General features: G+C 31.4%; 1 protein-coding gene across 1 annotated transcript in view; it reads left to right on the plus strand.

Annotated features, from left to right (window-relative positions):
- Positions 1-1,938: 1,938 nt before the first annotated feature.
- LOC129224536 (twitchin-like) overlaps positions 1,939-21,890 on the plus strand; it is a 380,173-nt gene continuing 360,221 nt past the window's right edge. The window contains 1 exon segment of the mRNA XM_054859008.1: positions 1,939-2,104. The gene's annotated coding sequence lies outside the window, so the exon portion shown is untranslated.

Here is a 21,890-nt window from a genome sequence, read left to right on the forward strand (position 1 = left end):
GGTTTCACCAAGATATCTTTACAATGAAACGCAGATATCAGGGTCATTGGGCTGATTAATGCTTACTAAATGTTGCTGAACTATTACTAGGTCCTTCTTTGACGTAAAAAAAGCAATCGAAAATGAAGCGTTTACAGCAAAAAGCCAAAAGCAGCCACAGCTTTCCGAAAAATAAGCATTGTTTAATAAAACAGGAACTATTTAATAACATTTACTGCACAGGATTTTTTTCCCTTTTTAACCTTACCTTTAAACCAATGTGTGGTTGCTGTGCATCTTTCTCCAGTGGGCTTTTATGTATCGTGAAATCAAGAGCCAATAGAAATGAATCCACTACCATATTCGTTTTTCTCGACCCAAAATTAGTAAGAATTGACTATTACCAGGGGTTACCAGGATGTAGACAAAAAGTTCTTTTTTGTTGACTAGTGTTATTTATGAGTCATTTAATTAATGTACAAAAAATAAGAGCCAATTGAATCGTAAATGGCGATATATTAGGCCATAAACCTTAGGTCAGCCTTATTTGACACACTTGCGTTAGATCAAATTTGTACACCGTATCCACAATAAGTCGAAACTAAAACAAATTTGCGTTCCTCTTAAACATAACTTGCTTATTTCATTTAAAAATACTAAATAACTCTTCCAAAAACATAGAACTCTGGCCGCCACTTTTGTATTGATTTGCTGTTAATTAAAAATGATATTAAGTTAATAAAAACAGGGTAATACTTTGACTTGATTACGTTCAGAACGAATACGTAAAACAGTATACTGTTTAAAATTATTCTTTTTAAATATGTTTTAAAATTAAGACAGGAAATAAAAGCAAGTAATCCAACAATAATCTACTTAAAAAAAATAAATAAATAAAACCAGCGAAAAGATAAAGATTCACTCGTTGTTTTTTTATATGAAACGCAACCCCTGTGAAAATAATTTAGAAAAATGTCAGTATACAATTTTTAACATTTTTCCCGAGCACATTCGAATTTGTATCTCAATTTGTTTATTTGTAGCCCTAGGTCAGCCTTCAGAAAGATTTTGGATAGTTTTTCTGTTCGCTGGCCTCCTGTTTCTCTCGGAACTTGTTAAAAGATCCGAGACTTTTGTCTGCTTTGTTGATTTTATCAGTTTAATTTTTAAAGCATTTTTGTTAATTTATTTTTGTTTTTTCTACTTATTTCTGTGAGCCTCGTGGTATACTTTGTGGTATACGAGGAGTTTTCAAACTTTAAATAAATAATATTAATAATAATTGATCCAGTTGCGTCACTACATTTATGTAAATGTTACCTCTGCCACACTCATTAAATCTTTCACGCTCGGTTTAATTTATGCTCGTATTGCCCCAAAAGTTATCCTTATGCCTGAAACAGTCCAATGCGTCATCTCTTTTATAAAGTACATTTAAAGTGAACGGAAATAAGTAAACTTTGAAATTTAAGAAATATATTCAATGTCACCCAATCTATTAAATACCGCTATATATAAAACAGGTAATGACTCGTAACCTATGATGAATAACTATCCACTATTCATATCTCAAAATTTGGCTACCCTCTTCATAACTTATTAAAAGCATTTCAGATCCCAATTAAATGTCACCAGACGAAATTGTGTTTAAAAAAGAATTACTCTTTTTACCCTCCTTACATACGAAATCGGCCCATTTTCTTAACTCGACGGATATGAATGAGTTTTCCAAAAAACTCCAGTCAAACGCAGTATTTTTTTTTTTAGGGGGGATGAGAAAAAAATAGCCCGAGCTATAAATCTGTGAAAGATTTTCGATAATAAACCCTTCCCTTTTAGCATTCTTTTTGCTTGTTCTTTTTTCAGTCTGTCGGACTCGGTTGCCGCGAAACATTGCGAAGCCCGAAATAGCCCAGCCGTGGGCTTGCGCTGCTGAAAATCACCTCAGACCGAGTCGGGAAGTTAGATCGGAAGCTTTTTCCATTTGATTCGGCTGCCATTGCTCCAGACAGGGACTTCCAATAGAGCAGGTGTGTGCTTTTTGTGTGTGCTTATCTTCCCTTTTCCAGAAGCATAACAACTGAAAGGATTAGACAAAGAACGGGACCGCATGATTGACTAGCAGGTAAGATGCGTCGACACGTGCGCAACGGGATTAAAAATTGCTGAGTGGGCGTTTCCAGGAGGAAGGTCATTGTATATAATGACAGTTATCAATCGCCATGGAAGGGTTTCTTTACACGTTTAACCTGTTCATTTCATGGCATATATTCGCCTTAGGATGAAATACCGAACATATAGCAAACCGACGACTTTCTAAAAATTTGGTGAAACGTGATAATTATTGGCTAAAAATCTCAATTTAGTAGTCATTTAGGTTAACTTTGAAACATGTCGGTCAGCTGTGCACCATTTCATTTTTTCAATTATATTTTATTATAAAAACTAGAAGGCTCAGTGCCACACTCTCCTGGCAAGGTTGTGAAATTAGTTTCTCAGTTTTTTTTATATTAAAAAAAAAAAAAAAAACATTTTGGCAGTTTTGTACACATCTCATTGCCTCACTTAATATTTCTGAAGTTACTGTTTATAAACTATTTTTGAAATACTTGAAAATGCTCTTTGTGCAATGTAGTATTCCAGACAACATTATAGGCAAGTTTTTCTTGAACTTGTGTACAAAAAAAGTGGATTTTTGAGCATTCCAAAAATTAATTTTTCTGCCTAAGGCTTCTTTACTTGTATTAAAATATTTTTTAAATATTTTAGATACATATATTAGTGACGTTATTAGCACTGGTTTCACCAGGACCTGATAGTTTGTCATGTCACTCCCCCCAACCTTCTCGGGGAAAAAAAATTAATGTTTATGTAAGCATGAGTTTTATAGAATTTTTTGGGGTAACTCATTTTTATTTCTGTGGTGCAACGAAAATTTAAATTAAATGGCAAGTATAAATTATGAATGGATTTAAAGCAAAATTTGTTCTAGACGCATACGTAACCGCCCTATCCCGGCAATATTGTGTTCACTAGTTTTGTTGATATGTGATAGAACAAAATATTTTAAAATAAAATAGAGGAAAATTTCAGAATTAAAGTATTTATACTTTTTATTAACTCATAAATCTACTTTGGGCTTCACTTTCCTCCCTCGCTCCCTGTAGTGACACTACTGCATATATAGTCGTGCCCGTTGACAGTGAAGACGAAGGGATGAAATAAAAATTTTGTTATAGATGTAATTTGGCAATCTTATACATAATTAAAAACTGAGCGTATGTATATAAGTATGTATCAATGTAGTCATCTATATCCGAGTTACTTCTCCCGAACGACGGTGAGCTGACCATCGAACCAAGTATCCATGAATTCATAATCTTGCCGTCTTTATGTTTGGCTATTTAACATATTCCTCCGATAATAATTAGTGGATATATTAATTAAAACTATTAATTATGACAGATTTTGACATAAAATTCTTATTTTTCGAAGGTTTTCCTCCATTTAAATCATTATTCAATGCTTCATCTCAACTTTTCGCAACAATGCTTTCATTAAAATTTATAGCGTGTATAATCATTGAGACGAAAGCTCTGTCGCCATTTTTGTTTCTCGAATATGAACAAGTGAAATTCTTGCTTTTGTTTTAAAGGCTTTTCCTGTAATCAATGTATTAAAAATATTTACTTTTTGGTTATTTTTCCGCAACCTGCCGCAAAATTTCACTGATTTTTTTTTTCAAGCCTGAGTGTTAAACACAGGTCACTTGATAAAACTTTTATTTTCGAGGTGAACCCTGCAAAGCCGGGCCACGCAGCTAGTAAAAATTTTAAATAATGCACTAAAGTGTGAATTGGAGCTATTTCATTGTAATCATGACAATTTCTATAAATGGATGTCCCCCTTTTCCAACCTGACTTAAAGTTACTCAACATGACAGGTTAGCCACTAATTCCCTTTAAATGTAATTATAATTTAATAATTATTATTTCTTAATTTTGTTAACTATACATCACATTAAGAGTGTTTCTGTAACTACACAATACAGTAACACTATTAAAATAAATGTAAGTCAGTTTAAAACAGAGAAATTAGGGTCAAAGTTTGTCCTAATGAGTGTATTCATTCTTCTCACAATATTGTCTTTAGTTTACGTAACTGATGCATGGTGGTACATAAACAATATAAGTAATAGCGGCAAATCGGTAAGATTTCATAATTTGAAAGAACGTTTTTCAAAGTGAGAGGCAAAGGGATGCAAGTGGCAAAATTAAAAATTTGGAGATATCCAGTAGAAATGATAGGCGAACCTCTCCTCTGTGTTGGGGCAAGAGATGGTACTAGTAGCCCTGGTAGGTGCTGCTGTATAGCATGATTTAGAAAAAAATTTCAATGAAAGCCTACCTAGGATCCGATCTTTAAACGCGTTTTACTCGAAACTTAAAATAGTCCAGTAGCATCCCTTTGCTTCTCACTGCCTCATATAGTGTTCGTTCGTCTCCAATAGGGGAATGTGGTGCAAAGTAAAGTTGTTTGTCAAGCGAACCTTTTTCGAGATGAACAAATTGAATTGAAAATTACAGCTCATTTTCTAGTTGTTTCTTTATTTCACACTTCCTTGGAATTTTAATAAATAAATATATTCCCTTCCCTTCAGTAAATGAATAAAATTCTTCATTTTTTATTTTAAAAAAAAGTGCACATATTTACGTAAAAATGTAAATTATATATTTTTCTCTTCCAGCATAGGGCGAGAAAGCAGCATTCACTTTCCATCAAAATATTTCAACTGCTCTATCTCATTTCTTTTGTCATTGCAATTAACAAAAAACAATGCATAAGGCAGATGATAAATAAATTAAACAGTACAAAGAAATATAAACATTGCAGATTATAATAAATAGATAAATACTGGATGTAAAACACATCAGACGATAAATTTACAAAAAACAATATCGACTAATGCGATAGTTTTTAATCAAATGTTATAGACATTTTTCATCAACTGAAAGAGTATAGAAACGAATGACTGAATAAGAAAATTAACGATGAATTAATAAACGAAATAACTAAATAGCTACTTAGTTCATGTAGTGAAAAAAATGAATAAGTAAAATAGTTAACGAATTAGAACAATAAATAAATGAATGATTAAATAAGTGGAGTAATAAATGAAAGAGTGAAATGTCTGAATATGCTAGTAATTTAATAAATGAATGAATAGGTAACCGAAATGAACTTTTTTTTCTTTGCCCCAATCACTTTGTGCCACATGCACTTGACAAATTATTTTAAATATTTAAAATCAAAACATGCCTAATATTAACTAAATAAATACCGCACAGGACGTCAATAGATCTCAATGAATATTTAAATGATTAGCTACAAAAACTTTTATCATCTAATTATATCAGCAAATATTTATCATAAAATGCAAAATATTACAATATGTTTGTCGAGTTTTTAAAATGACTTCTAACATTGCGTATATTGATCTTTCGAGCAACTATTTTTTAACTGGAATCAAATGTACGTTTGTGAATACAGTTGAATTATTGCCATGTATGTGTCGCTGCATACAGTGACATCACCAAAAACTGACACTTTGTATAGGACAATAATTTTAAGTTTCTTAAAAAAAAGTTTCTAAAAGAAATTAAATTAATGGAGATAGTTTATTTTCCCATGTAGTTGGACAAAGTCAAACTAATGTTTCTTACAAGTATTTATTTAAAATTTCTGGTTTCAATGTAGAGACTGAATGTTAAGAATTTTCAAACAGACATAGATTTGGATTTAACAAATAATTTTTGAAGTTCTGTGAATTATAAAATCGCTAATCATCGCTAATACTAATCATCAAAAAAGTTACATAACCTACTCAATATTACAAAATTGTTATTAAAAAAATAATAACGTTGACTAATTTAAAATAATAATATTTCTGCTGGTTTCTGTAAGCAACGAAATTTCGTTTCTTTCTTTTGTCTTACTTATATAATTTTAATGAAGTAATTTAATGATGCTAAGTTGTGACTGAAATTGAAAATTCTTCAATTGGAAAATATCGGTTTATTACTACCTATTGATTCTGATTCAAAATGCTAAAATTTCATTTCAAATAATAAAAGCATTTTAAATGTAAGCTAATTCCAGGAATAAGTGTTTACTGCTTCTTTCGTTCTAAGTGTATACAATTTGCGGTTTGTTATTTGATTTATCATTAATTGAATGTAATTTTATCAATGTTGCATTTTCTTATAACCAGACTGTTTTGACGAATTTTAACTCAAGAAACAACACAAGCATTTTTGAAGTTAACGAATCTCAAAGCAGTGACCTTCCAAGCACGGGATCATCGGGGGGGGGGGGGGGGGGGGAGTAATTTGTAGTGACAACTCACCCCCCCTCCAAAAAATATAAATGTTTTATGTAGACATGAGATTCATACAATTTTCAAAGTTTTTTTTTTTTTTAATGTCATGTGTTGTACCGAAAGTTAACATTAAAAGACAAGTATTAATTATGATAGTATTTAATGTAAAATTTGCAATAAACGCATATCTAACCACACTGTCCGCAAAATTGTTACCTATTTTCTAAGAAACTCAATGACTTAAATATGGTTTAAGATATATTTAGGGTTAAATTTTAGAATTGAGCTGTTTATTATTTTCTATAAAATCTTAGACACGATTGAGTGTCACCCCATAAAAGGTTGTCACCCAGGGCGGAACGCCCCCCCCCCTTCCTCGGTAGTGAACTTACTGTTTAAAGTTATACTACTTTTGACCCGATGAAGGAAAAAACTTTCAACTTACATTGGTAGTAAAATCTCGAATTGGAGCAGTTATGTAAGTGGCCTTTTCACAAAAGGCAATGGGACGGAAGGCGTCACAAATGGGCGAGCATACATGAGCGCATGTGGCAATGTTTTTATTTTCTTTTACATTTTCTCGAAAAAATAGTTGTTGTCGTAATAGCTGCTAATCATCTGGTAGTCGAATAGATAAATTTTAAAATTTGTTAAAAAAGTGTATAGACCTTCAAAAAAAAAAAAAAAAACTGTACGCATAATAGACGTTAACTATAAATGTACAGGGAACTTAACTGACCTTTGGAATTTCTACCACAGACAAAGCCATGCGGGCACAGATAGTATTAAAATAAAGTTCATCGCGAAAGTTAACAGAAATATTTAAAAACTATAAAGCATTAAAATAATAAAGCGGCGCAAAGTTTGTCTACTTGGTTCAAAATTACCCTAAATAGCTGCAAGAAATCATTTTTCCAGGTGATGATAATTAAACAGCAGGATACAAATTCCTTGATTCATTTGGTTCCAAGAACTCTGCGGAAGTTATGAATGGATATTAAACTAAAGACACGAGTTGTAAACAAAAAAAAAAAAAAAAAAAACTCTTAAAGATAACTTTGTAACTCTATCCAGGGGGAAACTAGAAACAAAAGTGTCAACTGTCTGAGAGGAAATTAAGTAGCAGATTGTAGAGAGCAATCATGACGCGAAACTTCTGGTGATAGGGCTCTTTGTTATTTATCAAGGTCAGTGGTACATGGGGAAGAAATAGTTTGATATGGTTCTTTGTTTTTTTTTTAATTTTTATTTCTAATATTTAGTCTTACATCTTGAGTTAACTCTATAAGGACTACAAGCTTTGTAGTACTGTATGAGCTTTTTTTGTTAAAAAAATATTGCGCAAATCCATAGGTAGCTGAGATTTTTAAAGCACATTCAACTTAAAGTACACATTCTCCAAACGATATTTTCCCCTGTATTATTGCGTTTTAAAGATGAATTTAATGGTATAATTGAATTCTAGAATGCGGTCGTTTCCAAAATTTTGAAAGTATTTTTTTCTGAAAGAGCATGCTTAAGAACATAGAATCTGACCATTTTTTAAATAATATCTTTAAGTTCAATATTTAAAAAAATTGCTTAAATCGGAGTTCTTTCAACGTTTAACGCTTCTGCCGATGACATCACAAATGATGAAATGCCATTCAGGTTGCCATTCATGGTCCAAAATATTTAATTTGCATTTTTACTCACGTGTATTGGCAACGACATGGTTGATAGCAAGCGTAGAGCGCAGTTGTAATTCGCTTCTTGATTATCATAACGTGGAAATGCGGTAGAAAGATGCGCCATAGTGCATCATTTGTGACGACATAAAGATCACGCCTTGTTTGAAGAATCGGACATTTTTAGTAATTAATTAAAAAATAACTGTTGGGAAAATGAAAGTATTTTCTGAGGTTTTTTTTTTTTTTTTTTTTGCTTATTCTATCAATTTCAGTGACAAAAAGTACTACTTTTGACTGAAGGAAACAACCCTATTTGGTTTTGGATGATTTTTAGAAAATTGTTAAAACAAGGTAACTGACTGACATTTTAAAAAGTAGCATACTTTTCATTTACCATGATTTTAACCTTTTTATTTAAATCATCCAAAATGTATTTTGAGAATTCAATTACATCGTTAAATTCAGCTTAAAAACAACAATAATCCAATGGGAAAGATCTTTTGTACAACGCTTATTTTACGTTGAATATCACATAATAATATACTGCTTTGCTTTTGAAAATGTCAGTCAGTTACCAATGAAATTGCGCTATTAAATAGCGAAGTAAATAACTTGCATGTCGAGTTTTTGAAAATTCGTTCTGTAGATTTTGTGTCAATTGATAAGACATATATGTCTATAGGGTTCATTCGAGATGAACAACTAGAAACTTTTTCCAAAATTTGGTCAACTTATAATCTAACTCAGAAAAATGCATAAATAATGAAGAAATCTTTAAACTTCAATTAAAAAGTAGCCTTGAATTAAATTCAGCCTGACAGCTAGAATGAGATAATTTCAATCCATGTATCTTTCATTTGCGATGTTTTCAAAATAAAATTACAGCATTTTTTTAAGCAATACTTTTTTTTGCCAATGTATTAAGCTTCTGATGTCTCGATTACATGGGAAAATGTAATTTATAACTTATTAGTATTTGGTAATTTATTCAAATAAATTTTGAACTTAGAGGACACAGATGTCTTACGGTTCTTAAAAAGTTAAGAAAGCAGTTTTTGCTTAAATTGTTTGTTAAAAAATATTGGAACTAAATGGTTTTTTTTTTTAAACTACTTGCATGATATATGAACTAAGAAATATTTTTACATGAAATTTTACCAAACCGCAATTTGTGTACAATTTTGTATCTCAAAAATGCATAGGGTATAAAAAAGGTGCAAGTTTGACCGTTTCCTGACACGTATTGTTTTAAATTGCTATATAAAATAGAATTTGCACTGAATGGTAAAAAAAAAAAATGCTGTTCAATTTCTTAAACGGAAAGTTTGATTTTTTTTAGATAAGAAAATTATTCTATTTTGTAAAACATTTTTTTTTTCTGTAATCATGCCGCAAGGTGACATACTCATTTTGTATAAAAAATTAACACTTTTATTTATCACTCACTCAAATAAATTTTGACCAATGTTTGGTTTAAAAAAATACTTGCAGTAAAGCAAGGAATATGTGTTTTTATAAGGAAAAAAAGGGTGTCTCAAATATATCCTTTCAGAGCTATGGTGTATCGAGAATTCGACTGTTTTCACTCACTTCTGCAAGGCTAAAGGTCGTATTTCCCCTTAACTTTGAAGAAAGAATGTTTTATTCATTTATTTTTCAAAAAAAAAAAAAAAAAAAATCATGATAGCGAAATGCCTTAGTGATGAACATTGCTTTTGAAATTTTAGCTTCAGGATCATTATCTTATTGTAATTGGTTTAAAACCATCACCAAAAGGACAGGATAACTCGAGTAATTTCCTTTCAACACGCTAGGTTTCACTACATTAGTAACCATACAACACAAAAGTGATTTAATACTAATATAGTAAGTAATGACAGTGAATCAATATTAAAAATTTTATGCATGAATATAATTATTTTGTTAAAATAGATATCAGATATTATTGTCAATTATTGTTCCACTCATTAATCTAATTGAAAATTTAATGCAAAGTAATATTTTCCTTATACATTTTTTAATTATTGCCCCTCGGTTTTTCTTTTTTTGTTAAATTGCGCTCTTACTTCTAAAGTTTATCATTTGAAATGAAGTTGAGAAAGAATTTCGGTTTAACTCGTTAAGTAGAAGTATTTAAAGGAATATTTACAAATAATAAAGCTGAAAGTCTCTCTGTCTGGATCTATCTCTATCTGTCAGAATCTCTGGTGACGCGTATAGCGCCTAGACCGTTCAGCCGATTTTCATGAAATTTGACACAGAATTAGTTGGTAGCATGGGGGTGTGTATCTCGGAGCGATTTTTTGAAAATTCGATTTTGTTCTTTTTCTATTCCAATTTTAAGAACATTTTCCCGAGCAAAATTATCATAAGATGGACGAGTAAATTACCAAGTTATCATAACGTGGAACCGTAACATGGGCAAGCCAATTGGCGAGAAATTCATCATACGTTATTTGTAAATATACAGGCAAATCAAAAGACCTTTTAATTTTCTACAATTGGCAAAGCCGTTCGGGTTCCACTAGTACTAAATAAATACCATTTTTCAAACGGTCGGAATTATCCTGGGCATTTAATGATATCATAAATAATGTTTTTGGCTCTAAAATTGTGTAATGTTTGTAAAATTTCAGTGGCAGGAAATTATTTTAATTCTGAATATTAAACTTATAGCATTACTTCTTACACTGATAACTGTAAAGTTGTTCAGTTTGTAATATCTATTCAGAACATCTGCTGCAGTCCTGCAGTTGAGAGAGTTTTTTCGTTGCGGGGAACACATATTTGGATTACAGAAAAAAAAAATGCATTTAATCCGTTTTGCCAAAGATTTTTTAAATGTTCAAATTGTTTCATAGCTTTCATATTATGAATTTTATGATAAAAATCTTCAAAAGTATCTTCTTTTTCAAAAAAGTTTTATTTTATGATATGTGCAAGTGAGTCATATTAGACATGACTATTTGAGTGTAACATTTCATAAAAAGCTAAGCCCTCTGAAAAATTTCAAAGTTTTAAGAAAATTGGTTAAATTTCTGAAAACAGAAATATAGTAGAAACGAATTGATAGCGAATATGTCCTAGGTAAGGTTGGACGTTCGAGAATCTAGTAACCCTATGTAAATGACACAATTTTATTATTTCGTTCCTTTATGTTAGCTTGTAACTTATTCAAGCATTTTTTTTTTTTTTTTTGAAATGGGACTTTTTAAGGAATTTTTTTTTAAAAAGGCCTATTTTTATTATGTTCTAATTTAAAAGGCCTGATTATTTGTGTCATTAAATTACTTTCAGAGATTTATTACCAGTTAATAAAATTTCACAATCTGTGCTCTTTTGGTAAAAAATAATACTTATTATTCCCGCTAAATATTAACTCCAAAGTTAAAACGTTTCGGCAGGTTAAATTTAGTTACTTGAAACACAATTGCGTTTATCAGAGGATATTTTGAAAGATGCACTTTGGCCCACTTCCAGTTTTTAGGATCATTGCATTCGGTTAGAGCGCTGCTATAAACTGACAGGGAGTAAAGGTACTGTCTTTTTGAACTTCAGTTCATCCTGTTTAATGTATAGAACTTTTTTCCGAATTTTAATGCTTTTAATGCTCTACGAAAATTTAAATTAATTTCTAAAGATATGGATAATGTAAAATTATAATTTATTTTTTCAGTTTCGCCTTTTATATCAAATAGTTATTTTGAATATACGACATTCATTTCGAGTAATCCCTTCATATTGAAAAGAAAATGTTTAAAAAAAATATCAAAATAAAATAAACTGTTTGATGATCGAAAGCCTTGAGTGAAAACAAAAAGAGAAGAACAAGAGAGAAAACAACCTTATTCTCAAAGATTCTCTTTGAAATTAAAAAGAAAAAAGTCCCTATAACCAAAAAATAGTGTCAAAAATAAACAAGATCCAGCACAAAAACGTTTAAAAAGTCCCAAAAATATATTCCTGATTCATAAGGTTAATTGAAAACATATTTTGAATTATTACTAACATAAAAAATAGGATAAGTATTGATTGATAAATTTTTTATTTAACAACAGAATTTTCTAATCAATAGCAAAACGGTTGATAAGGAAAATTGAAATGTTACCCTCCGATAACCTACATAGACCTGGCAATATGTTTAATTTTTCCATATTAAGCTTTTTTAAATAAATAAGAATGAAATAAATAAAAAACAAAAAGAATCCAAAATGTCAGGATTTATCGTCTTCAAAAAGTTTCAGATGCCACCACCGTGTCCACTTGCCACCAAAAACTATTGATCATGTGTGTCGCTATCTACTAATCACCACGCAAAAAGATATGCAGCTAAGCTTCGTCAAAGTTAAATCCACAATTGAAAATTGTTTTTAAAACAAAATATGACCGTTTCAAGTGTACAATTGAAATATGAAGCCAGGTGCTTCCTTTTTTTAGAGCATTTTTTCGCTTAACATAAAATAGCTTAACATTAATATAGATTTTTTCAGATGTAAGATTTTTTTTGTTTACGACATCGAAATTTGATCTTCAATAATGCGCATGAAAATGTAAAGAAATTCAACAAATATAAATAAACTCACCGGGAGCCTCCGATATTCTTTGTGTAGGAGTATTTTAACTACCGTAATCCGAGGCTACTTGAGCTTCCAGGGGCTACTTGAACCACGGAGGAAAAAATAGTTTAAAATCCGTTCTGGTCCAGTAAAACTCAATGTATAGACTTAGTTGACCTTCTCCCTGAAAGGTAGCAGTACTAGGCAGAGGCTGGTGCATGAAACAAAGTTTCTGCTATTCCCGCCTTTTTCTGATTGAGGATATGATTGCAAGTTGTTTAAACAGTTGTTTTTAGTGTCTGAATACTTCAGCACGGACACAAGGGAGGGGCGATGGGGGCGATCGCTCCCATCGCCCCTCCCTTGAACCGAAATAAAGGAACTTTTGTCAGGTCCTGTCATATTTTCAACATTAAAGTTCCAAAAACGCAATTTTACATAATCTTCGATGGTGTTAGAAGAAAATGAGCTTTTCCCCAGAATTTCTCTGAAATTAAAGTTTTGAAAACGCAATCGTAGCCCATCCCTCATTACTTTGGAGATAGGGACCAGAACGTTCTATAGGAATGTTTTTCGAAATTGAAGTTCCAAATTCTTATTTTTAGACTATCTTAGATTATAGGTTCAAAGACTCACCCTGGATAGTTTTCGAACGAAACACAACTGTAGGACACCTTTGATTAGATAATCGTATGGTCAGTACAGAGGCGATGGGGTTCAGTGTACTTCTTTGAAAGTTTTTAGAAATTAAAGTTCCAAAAATTAAAAAGTAAAAAACAATCGCCCCCTCTATGAACATTTTCTGGATCCGTCCTTGGCAAACTTCCACATGTAAGTTCACGGAAATATCTGATATCATCAAGGCACAAAGCTAGTTTTATATTCCTAGTTTTTATATTCCTTAATAAAATAACAGTGTTTTAAGGTATATAGCTATATAATTAACACAGTAACTAATGAAATTTATTAAACGTGTACTGGTTGCCTTAAAATGAGGCTACTTGAACCCGCGTTCAATTAGCCCCCGATCACATTTCATCACTAAATTATGTTAAATAAGGTTTGTAATCTTTTAAAATGAAGAGGTTAGTTGCTATTTATACCCGATTATTTGCAGTGTATATTCTGGGGGTAAAAAGGGTCCGAAAGTAAAAAAGAGCCCTGGAAGTAGGAAATATGCGGATTGTTCGGAAGAAAAATTACAATTGTGTCTAGATTCAACTAACTCCGGAGAAATGTCTCAAAGAGTGGCAGCAGCCCATTTTGACTTGAGTATATCAATTCTAAAAAGGTAGTTAAAAGACCGTTCACAAAACAAATCGGGGCATCCTGTAAAATTTAGTAGCGAGGAAGAGCAGGCATTAAACAATATCAGAGAAAATAAATCCACTTTCGTTATTAAGGAGAGAATTATTTTTCTTTCTAATAATTATTTATTAACTTTTATTCTTCTTAATAATGAACATTTCAATTCGTTTTCCTGTAGTTTGATTATATTCCTATTTGAGAAATTATGTTTGCCTAGAGATGTAAAATTTCCGGAAATTTTGAAGTGGTGGAAAAAAACCGGTTTTTTACCATTTTTTTCTCGGGAAAATTTGGAAAAAATGGAAATTTTGATTTCTTTATGAATAAAATTTGGGTTACGTAATATTTCTGTTTCTTGGAACATATAAAGTCTTAGTATTAAAAAATATATGCTATCCACATATCTCATCTGTTTGACAGAAATACACATAAAGGTAAGATTAATTAGGAAAAAAAACCTTTTTGTTTTATAACTGAGAGCTTTCATGGTCAAACACCAGAAATAAGTCCAATCGTCATTCAACCATTAATATTGTGTAACGTGTGTCTAATCATAAAAATTACATTTTATATTTTAGATTGCCTTTGAAAATTGAAATATTAATTGAAGTTTCCGACTTTCAAACATGTTTTTTTTTTTTTTGAAAGAAAAATAATACAATGTTACTGCCTGAAAATAAAAGCTATTAACTTCTGATTTTTTCCAAACCAGTCTAAGTCAAAATCAAAACTAAATTGCTTTTTCTTAAGCTGAACTTAAACTTAAACTGGAGTTTCAGTTTATTCATATGGCCGTGCTAAGCACAGTAGTAAAAGTAGTCATACCAGCAGTTTGGAACAAAACTGAGTTATTAGAATCAAGTTGTTCACAGTTTCGTATTTTACATAATAAATAAAATGTTTTAAGGTCATTTGATCAAGAACTTAAAAAAAGAAAAAAGAAAGAAATCTGAATCAAATATATAGAAGAGCGAAACTTGAAAACACAACATCTCAGCTTGAGCCCAACTTCAAATTCCACTTTTTTGCTTAGCACGGCAGTATACAGGGTGCGGCAAAAAAAAAAAAAAAAAAATATCGGACGAAAATTGTATCATTGAATGGAAGAAAGGTAATTTCATTTTAATAAGCGCCTAATTAATTTTTGTCTCTCACTTTATTAGAAAATAGTTTACAATATATTTCCTAGTTTATTTATTGTTTTTCGGTTTTCTTACAATTTTAAATAAAGTACCTGCTATTTTAAGTTGTTTAACCAAGTAGAACGACAGTTCGTTTGCTTGTTGTGCCTCGGCAAACAGTATTCGAAACGGTATGTCGTTTCGAGCGACTTGGAAATGATCGTCGATGTCCGGAAAGTTGACAAATTGAACAATGAACATTTGAGTTAATCGTTAGGACATCCAAAAGTGAGTTCAATGAAATCCTTGGGTTTCCACGAGAGCAATCCTTCGCAAGATGGGAATTTGTAACCGATAAGTGCGACTAAGGGAAAAAACAGCTCAAACAGAAGTTTTACGAGTTCCAAAAAGTTCAGGCATTTGTATGACTCCAAAGATGCCAGAAACGTTTGAGACGGGCCGCAAGACCACGCTGAAAGATATAGTATTCAACCAGCTCATGTCCTCCAGAACAATAAGAATTGGTCTGTAGCCGAGCATCTTAAAAAATGTTAAATATCGCCAAAATCCGAAGTCAGGCTTGGTCTGTGATGGAATCAGCACAAGCGAAAAAAAAAACTCTAGTTTTTGTGGATGAGGGCCGTAAAATGAATCAAAAAGTGAACCAGAAGGACATTTTAGAAGTTATTGTACTTCTGTGGGCCTAAGAGCACTTCAGCAATCTAAACTGGACATTTTCCTGGAACTCCACACCGATTCATATGGGCAAAAAGACAAGAGTGGTGTAAGGCGCATTTTTTTTTTTTTTTTTTTTTTTTGACATGATATTATCTTTTGAGCGGACGCTCTACTCGCTAGAACTCAATCCCATTTATTACACTGTATGGCCTATTTAGGAGTCGAAGGTCTACCCTAAACTACACGTAGTTTCAACTCTCTAAACCAATTGCTTTATAGGGAATAGGATTGAGTAAAGGACTTGTGGCCCTTGAATGAAAAATTCAATAAGCAGTTGTATCTCTGTATTACTGCAAAAGGCTGCTAGTTTGAAACCAATTAAATTTATTGATTGCTAAAGGTCTACTCATATTATTATTTTTTGTGTTTTGTTATTTATTCATTTTTAATGAAGTTTCATGGAAAATTGCTTGTTCGGTTTTTTTTTGCCGCACCCTGTACATTTGATTCGCACAGTCAGCAGTCAGAAGAAACATAGTTTTGTGGTTGATGTTATTCTTGTTTGTTTCATGAAGAAGGAAAATAAATTCTTCACTAAGGTTATTGGTTTAAGCTTTTTTGCAAAAAGTATTATTAAACGTTTTTTGATCTATATTCAAATTATATTATCATACAAAAACTTGCATTAAGGTTAGACAGTATTTTAACATAAAGCGGGGGGGGGGGGGGAATTGCATCACAATTTAAGTGGGAAAAATTTCTAATCACTTTTTGCTGAAAATTTCAATTAAAACCCTGAAAAGTTGAAAAAATTAATTTTTTTTTTCAGTTTTTCCGAAGTGAAAATTTACCCCTTCGGAAAAAATCGTTTTTTTTACCGTTTTTTTTTCGGAAATTTTCCGTTTTTTTCCCGACTGTTTTCATCTCTATGTTTGCCTAAAAATATTTTTTTTTGCATACGTTGATTTTATATTACTTTATATGGTAGAATCCATGTCAATTCAACAAGAGGTGTAACATGGTCTCGGATTTTTTATAATTTAACATATGTTGAAATTCATGAAAAATTAAGAAATACGTTTTTCTTTTTGTTTTGCCCAAAAATATTCCTGGGTCGAGATACAGGCCGCCAAAGATGTCGGTTCTGTCATGATTTCTCACTTGGGATTTTCGTCAAAATTTTCAAAGTTCATTATCTCAGGAACGGTAGAACATATTTTGTTGCGGTTTGTTTTTTTAAAAGGTTTTTTTTCTTGTTTAAAAACATATGCAACATTTTGAAATATGTGCTTTAGTTTTTTTTCTACAATCTTTTTTAAAAAAAGTTAAAAATAACTTTTTTTGATTTTTCACAAAAAGGTCAATTTAAAAAAATTTTCATTTTTTTTAGTTTATTAGCACCACTGAGCATTAATGTTCCCTGAAAAGGAGAGCTTCCACTTTTTCGTTTAAAAGATTTTAGAGGCATTTGAAAAAATGAGGGTTTTTACGGAACTCTTTACGTAATTGCAGACCTGAAAATTCAAAAAAAAAAAAAAAAAAAAAAAAAAAATCGCAACAAATGGCCAGAGAATACTTTTATTTAAGTTATATAGCGAAATTTTCATTTTGAGTCTCCACTTTATCCAGAAGTTTTATTTTTGATGAAAACAAGAACGCAGCTTCCAGCCGATTCGCTGCATTTCCCCACACAACCTCTCAGCGTAGCGCCGAGAGAATCATTAAGCGCAATATGCCATCTTGTTCTCACTAAATACATTATCCTGGATAAAATGGCGAATCAAATGACTGAGTTTAAAGTGTTCTCTGACCACTTGTTGCGAATTTTTTTTTTTTTAATTTTCAAGTCTGCCATTACGTAAAGAGTTCCTTAAAAACCCTCATTTTTTTAAATGCCTCTAAAATCTGTTAAACTAAAGAAATTTAATATTATCATTATCTTAACCAGGATTTTTACCTAACTTAAAAATGTCGATAGAACGAATCTAGTAGCCGCAATACTCAAAAAAGTTACGAGCAAACGGCAAAACTTCGCCAGATCCTAAATTTATTGATTGCTTGTACTTGTATTAGCAGTCGTATATGTAAGCAGTTCGTTTTCGCATTTTGTTGTAACTTTATTTTCCTCTAGCAACTATAATTCTTGAACTTCTTTCCGATATTATTTCGATTAATTCAGAAAATTATGTGAATTTAATGGAAATTTGTGACTCTAAAAAGTGTTATGTTTAACCTAATTTAAAGACAAGAGATCTAGGTTGTTTTTTTTGGGGGGGGGGGGGATTTTGCACCATTGAGCTTGGGGGGATGAGCACCCCTGTGCTTAAAAGTGGTAAAAACAAAGTTATCTGTGCACATTATGGGTTTAATTTACAAATCAGTATAAAAGTCGCAAAAAATATAAAATATCGGGTGAAATTTCGGGATTGAGCAATGAAAATTGCTTATTGTCGTCAATTCACCCAATGTCTGACGTTCGTCAACTCTATTGTCTTTGCGATTGGTAAATAACGAGGCACGTGATAATTCGCTGCGTGGCCAATGAAAGTCATTCACTCGAGTTAAATAATATTGTCTCATTTTTTTTGCATGTATAAAAAAAGTATTAGTTTTTTTTTGTTTCATTAATATTTAGTATTTTTTGGCGATAAAAAATTTAGTGACACTTTTTATTTGTTGCTTTTTTTGCTGGCAATTTCGTTTTGATTTGATTGTTTAAAGTTATTGTTTAATATTTAACTTTAAACACCTAGCTACTGTGGTTTTGAATGATTTTAAAGCGTATTGAAGTTTTGTTCTGCTTTTTTCTTGGAAGAGGGAATTTTGAAAGAGAGTTGTAGTTATTACATCAGGATTGTTTATTACTACACATAATACCTTTGGAAGCTTAGATAAAATTATTTGCGCACATTTTAAGTAACGAAACAGATTTTTTAAAGTTTCGCAGTGGGAAGGGAAATTTCCATACACTCAAAGAGCTTTTTGTTCTTACTTTATAACACGAGCACAACTGTATGGGTATAGCCATGGGCGCCCATATGCAAAATTTAAAGGGGGGCGGGGCTCAGATATTTTCCCCATGGTTTAGCAGGATATTTTCTCCATGGAAAACAATTTTAGTACAGATTAGAGTTTTTACAATTTGACATTTTTTATAACTTATTCATTAATGGCTGGAGAAGATATGTTCTTACATTTTTGAAAAGAAAAAAGTACTAAAAGCAAGAAAGCTCTGATTTCTAAGGGGGGGGGGCGCTTGAGCCCCCACTTCCCCCCCCCCTATATGAGCGTTGATGGGTATAGTTAGCTATATATAAAACACAAAACATATTCAAAGGACATAAAATGTTTACAGCAGGATCAATCAATGTAAAATCAAAACATTTTTAGAAATTTTCGTCCCACGCCATTTTTGATTTTGAGAAATTTGGTAGTAATATGTATCAAATATAAATCTGTACCTACTCCAAAGTTGTAATATTTTTTTTTCTTGGAAAATTGTATTCCTATCACATAATTTTTTTTTTTTTTGCTCCGCGGATGAGTTAAATTTAGCATTTTTAATTATTTTTCTACTGTTTGACCATCGATTACATGGAAAGGCTAATATCCGGTTTATAGGTGGAAATGGATATCTATCTATTAGGACGTATCTATTAGTTTATTGGGGTGTTAGTTGGTTTGCTTCAGATGTGCACTTTTGCCTCTCTATTATTTAGCATTAGTTTTGTAAAAATGAAAATTTACTCGCTGCAACATTTTTTAAATCTAAAGTAAATTCGATCTATATTCTCACGGCAAAAATTAATTGATTTATATTCACAACAAAGTTTTGAGCTTACCATTTTGCTTTTATGTTCCTGAACGAAATGAAAATATTGTATTTTCTTTTTGTTGTTTCCATGGTAACTATTTTTAATTCCATTAATTTTATTGTTGAGAATGCAATAAATGAATAAGGAACTAGTGACATTATAAAACGCGTGCATCGAAATCCTATCATTATTTTCCCTTCTCCCCTGCTAGATTCATTCAGACAGAATCGACTTTACTTAGCAGATTGCCGAATTACATACAATCCGTGGTCAAACAGTAAGAACTCCGTAGATGGAGCAAACCTAACCTGGAAGCATTGGGAAGGTTACGAAGATCCTAATCACAGCATTACGATGCTGCCAGATTAGGTTTGCCCCCCAACTATAATAAATTTATTTAAATTAGTAAAAAGATAAAACGCAGCTTTTGTAAAGTTGAAAAAATAAACTTTTATTTGTTCATAAAAACAAATGATTTCAGTTAAGTCTAACTAGAAATTTTTGTGAGTCAAACTCTGGTACAAAAAGTGCCGTTTTCGGAATTTTGAGCATAAAATAATGTCTATGGCGAACTTACGGCAGGATATTTTTTTTTCTGTTGCAGTTACGGATACTAGAAGTGCAGGAAACGCACTAGCTTCTTACCTTAGCCTTTTCAAGTTTTTATCATTTAACCCACCGCCATTTTTGAGGACTGAAAAAACTAAACATTTTTTAAAAAAGTTTAATAAAATTTAAGCAAAAGTTTTTTCATAACAAAGGTCGATCAGCATCAATTCATTTTTTCCCCCATAATTCTAATATGCATAACTAACTGCAACAGCAAAAAAAATAGTCTCGTACTATAAGTCACTTATTGCATTTTTGGTTTTCCCCGTAAAAGTAAAAAAAAAAAAAAAAGAAGAAAAAAATTTCGAAGAAGGCTTAGTGCATCTTAAAAATATCACTAAAAACAAAAAAGTGAGAAATATTTTTAAAAAAAATATCGAAAAATAAAACAAAACACATTTTAGCCAGCAATCGTTGGCTACATCATCAAAGCTGAAAAACGTATAATTTCTTTTACTGCTATTCACATCGTGTTTCCAGAAAAAGTGGCGTTACGGGATTGTGGCGAGAAATATTTTATCCTGGAAACCCCTATCTCTCTTGTTTAACGGAGCATTTTTTCCAGCTTTTGGCAACCCTTCCAAAAGTCTGCTACGCACCTAGACTAATAATAAGAGTAGACCGAGCTTTCCCAGACTTGCTGATGAAAAAATTGGTTCATGGATACACCATGTGACTAGTGGAAAGCTTGGCGAAAACTTTGGCAGCGTGGTTGATAGATGGCAACATTATCTATAGTTTGGCACTCGACATGTATTTTAAGACGTAATGTGTTTTCATTATAATTTTTTTCCAGGTGCAGAGATTGAACTGTTTTCCTTTTAGTTATGCTATATTTTGACATTAGTAATTAGTTTTTAATCACAGTTTTCAGTAACTTTTATTTCATTTGGAATTGCTACGTCAGCGTTGGCGTGAACGTAATGGCGTAAACGTTTTGCGTTAACGCAAAAATGTACTAATCGGTATCTTAAATTGAGATTGTAGGCAAAAATCTTACCGTTTGCCGATTCTTTTGGGGAGCTTGCATCTTTAATCGCTTCGAGAGTTATTGAAATTGATTAAAGAAAACGCACAGTACTATCTAAACGAAAAACTCGCTATATTAACAAAATATTTACAACTTAGAATAACAAATTTACAAATCGGACTCCATAAATGATCATTCTTCCGAGTTCCATCAATTGTAATTATTTTATTTCTCGCGATCGTCTGCAACGATCAACGCCCGCTGTTGCTAGGATATCTACCAGTCACATGGTTTGGTTTATGAGCGGCAAAAGGGTTGCCATAGCTCGGTCTATTCTTATTATTAGTCTATGGCTACGCATGGAAAATCACCGTTTTCTGAGCTCGCTACACAAAATTATAATTCATTTCTCTAATAAATGTTTTTTTTTTTTTTATTCCATAGAATTATACTCTTAATTTTCTCAAAGTTTTTTTTTGGAAATTGGCAACACATATTTTGTCTTTTCAATTTTTAGAACTTCGATACATTTTGCAACGCGGAATGTTTTAAACTTTTTATGGTTTACTTATATCAGATTTTTCACTATTATGTGATTTTATTCATCATTCTTTTAATTATTTATCTTTAAAAATACCTATTTCAAGTTATATACATTTAAAAGTTAGCTATTTCATATTTGTTGGATTATTTATTTGGATTCTTTTCGCAGTAATTATTTCCTTCAAATTATATTATTCCACTTCAATTTAAAATTTAATAGTTACCATAATAATGGATTTAGTAGGTTTAAATTAAAATTTTT

This window comes from Uloborus diversus, chromosome 6, assembly GCF_026930045.1.
Source record: "Uloborus diversus isolate 005 chromosome 6, Udiv.v.3.1, whole genome shotgun sequence".
In the NCBI taxonomy this organism is placed as follows: domain Eukaryota; kingdom Metazoa; phylum Arthropoda; class Arachnida; order Araneae; family Uloboridae; genus Uloborus; species Uloborus diversus.